The 7,346-nt window shown below is 36.2% G+C and overlaps 1 pseudogene; it reads left to right on the forward strand.

The window, feature by feature from the left end:
- Positions 1–6,104: 6,104 nt before the first annotated feature.
- Positions 6,105–6,223, forward strand: LOC111741019 (annotated as a pseudogene).
- Positions 6,224–7,346: the final 1,123 nt, after the last annotated feature.

A 7,346-nucleotide genomic window follows, 5' to 3' on the forward strand; every position in this document is an offset into this window, starting at 1 on the left:
CTGGGGAACTGGGCAGCCGTACACACACACACAAAAGGAAACTAAATCGCTATCTTAGACCATACACAAAAACGAACTGAAAATGGATTAAAGACTTGAATGTAAAACCTGAAACCGTAAAATTCCTAGAAGGAAACATAGGCAGAAAACACTGTGACATCAGTTTTAGTGATGATTTTTTAAAATCTGACATCAAAAGCAAAGGCAACAAAAGCAAAAATAAACAAGTAGGACGACCTCAAACTAAAGTGCTTCTGCACAGCAAAGGAACCCATCAACAGAATGGAAAGGCAACCTCCCGAATAGGAGAGAATGTTTGTAACTCATGTATCTGATAAGGGTTTCATATCCAAAATGCATAAAGAACGCATACAACTCAGTAGCAAAAAAGAAAATGAACAATCCAATTAAAAAATGGGCAGAGGATCTGAATGGACATTTTTCCCAAGACAGACAGAGAACCAACAGGTATATGAAAAGGTGCTCAACATCACTAATCATCAGGGAAATGCAAAACAAAACCACAGTGAGATGTCACCTCACACCTGTCAGAATGGCTATCATCAAAAAGAAAAGAGATAAGTGTTGGCGAGGATGTGGAGAGACTGGAACCCTTGTGAACTATCTGTGGGGGTGTAAAATGGTACATCCACTATGGAAAACAGTATGGAGGTTCCTCAAAAAATTAAAAATAGAACTATCATATGATCCAGCAATCCCACTTCTGGGTATTTTTCCAAAAGAAATGAAAACAGGATAGTTATGAGATATTTGCGCCCCCCTGTTCACTGCAGCATTATTCACAATAGCCAAGATACAGAAACAACCTAAATATCTGTTAGCAGATGAATGGTTAAAGAAAATGTTATAATCTCCACTGCTCAGTATTTTTAAGATTTTTTTTAGATCAGTTTTAGGTTTACAACAAAACTATCAATATTACTCCCCAGAATGGTACTCTCTTTTAAGCAGGGATGAGCCTACAGTGACACATCATAATCACCAGAAGTCCAGTAGTTTAACTTAATCCATAATCACCATAATCACCAGTAGTTTAACTTAGTCTTCACTCTTAGTGTACGTTCTATATGTTTGGTGACATTATAATGACATTTATCCATCATTATTATACAGAGTATTTTCTTTTGGTGGGGAGAGAGTTTGTTCCAATCATTTTTTTCTTTTCATTTTTATCGAGATATAGTTGGCATATAATATCAAGCCAGTTTAAGGTGTTCATGTCGATTTGATCCATACTGCAAAATGATTACCACTGGAGAGTTAGCTAACACCTCCATTACGTCACATAAACTCCATTTATCTACTCTCATCAGCTTTCAAGTATATAGTACAGTATTCACTACAATCACTATAGTATATTAATATATTATATCTAATTATTAATAGTAATATAAATATATTAAATACATTAATATGTTAATATATATAAAACGTTATATTTTGTCAAATGCTTTTTCCGCATCTATCAAGATGATCATGACTTTCATCTTTCATTCTATCGATGTAGCGTATCACATTTATTGATTGGCATATGTTGAACCATCTTTGCGTTCCGGAGATGTAGCCCACTTGATCATGGTGCATAACCCTTTCACTATGCTGTCGAATTCAGTTTGCTAATATTTTGATGAGAATTTTTGTGTCTATATTCATCGGGGACATTCCCTCTAGTTTTCTTTTCTTGTAAGTGTATTTATCTGGCTTTGGTATCAGGGCATTGCTGGAATGGTAAAATGAGTTTGAGAGTTTCCCCACTTTAAGCTTTTGGAAGAGTTTGAGAAGTTGCATTAATTCTTTTAATGTTTGGTAGAATTCGCCAGTGATGCCATATGGTCCCTGGCTTTTCTTTGTGGGAGGTTTTTGATTTTGATTCAGTCCCCTTACCCGTTATTGGTCTATTCAGATTTTCTATTTCTTCCTGATTCAGTCTTGGGAAGTAAGCTGTAGTTTTCTAGGAATTTATCCATTTCTTCTAGATTATCTAATTTGTTAGCATATGATTGTTCATAGTAGTCTCTTATGATCCTTTATATTTCTTGGATATCATTTGTAACATCTCCTTTTTAACTTCTGATTTATTTAGTTGAGTCTTTTCTTAGTCTAACTAAATGTTTGTCAATTTTGTTTATTTTTTTTAAAAAACAGTTCCTAATTTTGTTGATCTGTTCTATTGTTTGTTTGGGGTTTTTTTGGTCTCTATTTCATGTTCTTTTATGCCGATCTTTGCTGATTCCTTCTTTCTGTTAACTTTAGGCTCAGTTTGTTCTTTTCTAGTTCCTTGAGCTATAAAGTGAAGTCAGTTATAGATCTTTCTTTTTTCTTAATGCAGGCATTTATTGCTTTCGACATTCCTCTCAGAACTGCTTTTGCAACATCCCATAGATTTGGGTGTGCCGTATTGTCATTTTTGTTTGTTTCAAGGTGTCTTTTGATTTCCCCTTTGATTTCTCCTTTGGAAAACTGAGAAACTCATCAAAATGGCTGAAACCACCACCTTAAACACCATCTTCAGCTGAAGACAAGAGAAGACGTGGGGGTGGAGGAGTCAGCTTTGGGAGGTGACCAGGGAGAGCACAGTGACAAGAGTAAGGCTGCTATGCAGATTTGTCTTTACCTTCTGCACTGATAACAGATAGTCACCCCCCTCTCCCTGGTACAGGGAGAGAGACTCCTCACACACAGAGGTGTCCCTTATGAATGTAAATGTCTTACGGAGGGTAACCCCTACTGGGTTTTCAAAGCTTCTCCCATGTCTGCTGTTTCTTAAAATTAACTGGCCTAAAATAATCCTTATGCTAAAAAGACGTACTTGGGGGTGACGAATTCTGTTCCCCTGCAGCTCCTAGACTACGATCCTGTGCAGAATGCTGCTGTAGATACTGCAGGCAACTGTAATACAGCGGTGAGTATGTGGGCGATGCTTGCACTATGACGTCACCAGGTAATGGGAATTTTCAGCTTCCTTAGTAATCTTATGGGATTATTAACGTGGTCTGCTGTTAACTGAAACATCGTTATGTGGTGCTTGACCGTATGTACAAATAACTTTCATTACCCTAGGTATTTATTTTATTTCAAAAAAAGACTACAAGTAACCAAAATCTATGAGTTATAAAATCTCTCTCAGCTGCCTAATGTGTAGCGAATAAAGGATAATGTCACTTTTCAATATGTAGTTCATATTTTTAAATTAAGCAACATAAAATAATCTGGAATCTCCAGTATGAAACTGAGGATATTTACTCTAATGAAATTGTAAAACTCTTTCAAATGTCAATAGGCAAACTTTATAAAATATTTTTTTAGGATTTTAAAAAAATTTCCAATTCGTATAAATCCTGCTTATTCTCTTAAAAGAAGATTACTCTTCTGGCTCACCTCGTTTGATTATCGTATGCAATAATAAAATTATAAATAACAACTACGTACATGATCGAAGGTTACTGATGGGTACAATAGAATTTTCATTTTAAAATGTGGGTTACATATATAAATTTTCTAATTCTTTTTTTATCTTTTGGGCTGTTACAACAGTTTCGTATAGTAATAAAATTGAAGGATAATTCTTAATGTAATATGACATGTATAGCATATTCACAGGGATGCATCTATTAAAATATTACTTTTCCAAGAAAAGGCAAATACTTTTTGGTATTAATATTTTACAAATTAGAGGTAGTTTACAAACATTAACTAACCCAGTTTAAAGTTTCCTCTCCAGAAAGGAAAGCAACATTATTTTTTCTTTTTATGTTTGTGAATTATCTCATTCTCTGAAGCAGAAAGTGAGAAGGCAAAGAGAAGATAAATAGGGACTAATTCCTTCTTTGCCAAATCTTCTGAGTATGACTGTATCGGTACCGTGTATGAAGTGGTTTCTCAAAACAATGTTTATGTATGTGCCAATCTAAGTCGAAAAGTATCTACTAAACTTATTTCTGTATAACATATTTTCATTAATAGAGTTCAGATTTTGGCAAACTATGGCCTGTGTGTCGATTAAAGCCTGCCACCTGTTTTTGTAAGTAGAGCCAATGGGACACACCACAGTCTGGTGTCTCTGTGGCTGCTACCAACAGTTGAATAGTTGTGACAGGACCCTTATGGTCCACAAAGCCTAAAATATTTATCACTTGGCCCTTTACAAAAAGTTTTCCAATCCCTGATGTATCTCATGGGAAAATAAGTAGGCAAGTATGATATGCAAGTCACATTTTAGTCAGGTTTTACTGTTTTAAAAGTAAATTTATTGTATTAATTATCATTGTTTATCTAAGAGGTGAATCTGATGATTAATTTACATTCCGACATTCTCCATCCCCTCAAAAAACTAAAATCAACTGGTACTTACTATGTACCTATGAATGCCTATTCTGATCACAAATTCATACTATGCTCTGAATTCTATATGAAAAGGAAAATAAAATAACCATATCTCACTTAATTTATTAGTTTCAAGCAATTAACTGCTCAAACCCTGATCATTAACAAACCTGTCCTGATTTTTATTCCGACTTTCAAATTAATATTTGGAAAAACTGTTAATAAATAAAAACAAATTTCATTTAATTGTAAAGGTATAGACAGCCCAAGAATAATCAATAAGTTAGATAACCAACCTATATAATCCATAGATTACATAATCCACATAAATAATCAAGAATTATCTTTATGATACAATCATTATATTATTTAATACATCATTTAATATCACTAATTTTAAAATTCCAGAAGTAGGTTAAAATTTGGTTTATTTAAAATTTAGATAATAAATTTCATGAAGTTCTGTTATAAATCTAGCTCAGAATATAATGTATGACTTAATTTTTTTCTATATTTCATAATTGTCTTTAAAAATAGTTATATGGAAACTGTTTTCTTAAAATAATGAAATATATCACACATAAAGAATTTCCAATAAAATGGACTCAGAAGATGCAAGAGAGCTCCATTTTCACCACAAAGATGCAGAAATTCGGCACCAAATTTATACTTTTAAAACATATAATTAAACTTATAGGAGAGAACAGAAAATTCTCAGGGGCTGGAAGCAAAGATAGAAATGCAAGCCAGAGGCAGAGGCGGGTATGCTACACACTGAGGCGTGCAGGTCACTAGACCCACACTGGGGTCTAGAGGTGGAGCCTAAATTTTAATGCCCAACAAGGACACCTGGCCTCTGGCCAGACCAAGGCCTGAGCTCCCATCCTGCAAGGGAAATACGAGAAGAAGCCGCTCCTGCTCTAAGGCTGTGGATGGAAAGACGAACCACTAGAAAGAAAACTAAGTCATAAGCCTGTAACAACCACAAGCCTGTACCATTTGTGGGTGTGAGTTTTTCAAATTTACAACAAATATGTGCTGTTATAACCCCAAAGCATGAAATTTATATATATATAAAAAAAAGATGGTCTAGGATCCATAACAGCCCCCTTGGACCCCTGCAGAAGCAAAAGCAAAACCACTCCTAAGGACTCTTTCCCACTTGGTGCATTTCAGGTTCCTCTCCAAGAATAATACTTGATATAGATGAACTCACACACAAAAATATCCAAACCACTTGAGCAAATAAACTACCATGCTGTAGAATAAGGGAACCAGCAACCCAAGAATAAATGGAACATAGGAGGGAGAAGGTCCAACATACATCTAGTGAGAGTTTGAGAAAGAGAAGGGGAGAAATCCAGAGGGAAGCAATAGGCAAAGGGATAGTGGACTCTACTTTTCTAGGTTTGTAGAATGATTTTCAGCCAGAAAAAGCACATGAAGCGCTAAACAGAACATGTTATTTCTTAAACAAACATACTCTGAAGAACCGTTACATGGGCTTGAGATAGATCAGATGAAGGGATTAGAGTATCTTTCTGTTACTGCTCCAGTTGGGTCAGTAATGCCGAATGTCCATTCCTCACTGATATATACCTCGAAGTTTGGAATTTGGAAAGGAAAGGAAAGAAAAAAAAGAAAGGCAAAAATGAGGTAATAAAATATGATGATATGTGAAGGGTGACAGAACTGTCACTGACCGATGAGGATAAGTGTTAATAAAATTAAAATCTTCCCTAAAAAAAAAGTACAAATGGGTCTGTGGCCATGCCACCCTGAACAAGTCCTATCCCATCTGATCTCGGAAGCTAAGCAGGGTCGGGCCTGGTTAGTACTTGAATGGGAGACCACCTAGGAAGACCAGGGGGTGTAGGCATAAAACATAAAAATATAAGGGATTGTAAGCTGACAAGGTCCTTGCAGTCTGTGAGGTCAACCAAGGGTTGCCTTGCGTAAAAGTAAAATAAAATAATAATAATAATTAATAATAATAGAAGTATGAATGGGCTAAAACACCATCCCGCTGTGCTCAACACATCTCAACTTGCTAACGGAATGCCGTTTTAATAAGATATTTTATCAAGCTCTGGAATTTACCTAATTTACACACACACACAAAAAAAAGTCAAAGAAAAATATTTAATTAGAGAAGGAAGACAGAGAAGGAAGCCTCTATCGAGTTTCCCAAGCCAAATTCTGTGAGGTTTTAATGGGGCTCATTTTCTACCCGACTTAAAACTAACCTCGAATGTGATGGTCTTCTTTTCCCTTGACTCGATGTATTAGCAACACTGGGTGTAAGGACTAGTCGATTGAGCTATTTTGCATTCACAAGAAGAATGAGATTGCAGGGGTGACTCGGGAACATTTTGCTGGGCGCCGTGCCATGGTGGGAAGCATGAGTTTGATGTCCGCTCTGGGGAGAAACCACCTTGGCAAATTACAGCCTCTCTGGGCCCAGTTCCCGTCTGTGTTAAGTGGGGCCCTAATCACTGGGTGCTTATGAAGAGGGGATGAAATGAAATGCCTAAAGTGCCTGGCTCAAAGCAGGAGCTCAGTCAGTGTGATGAACACAATACTTTTCTTTTTACAGCCAGTGCTAGACAGAAGGTAAAGCAGCAAGCAAGCTATCAGGGGCACACGGGACAAGGGAATTGTCTGGAGAATAATTTATTGGGTATTTACCTCAAAGCACTGTGGATTAAGAGAAACACAAACAGCAGACTGAGTCAAGAATCTTAAAGGGAAAGGATGCAGGGGAAAAAGTTATGGCAAGAGAGGGACAGTCGGAGGGACAGGAATGCAACCAGTCCTTAATTTACAGGGGACATTTGCAACTCAAATGTCTGGATATCGCCATGCCTTCAAATTGCAAGCAACCTCAGTTATAATACAGCCACAGAATTTCACCTAAAGAATTCCCTGATTTATGTAGACATTCTTTATGAAAATGTAATTTTTGTATAGTTTTAGCCATTTTATATCTGGCTGCTCCTCAG

This window comes from Pteropus vampyrus, unplaced genomic scaffold, assembly GCF_000151845.1.
Source record: "Pteropus vampyrus isolate Shadow unplaced genomic scaffold, Pvam_2.0 Scaffold71, whole genome shotgun sequence".
NCBI classification, from domain to species: Eukaryota; Metazoa; Chordata; class Mammalia; order Chiroptera; family Pteropodidae; genus Pteropus; species Pteropus vampyrus.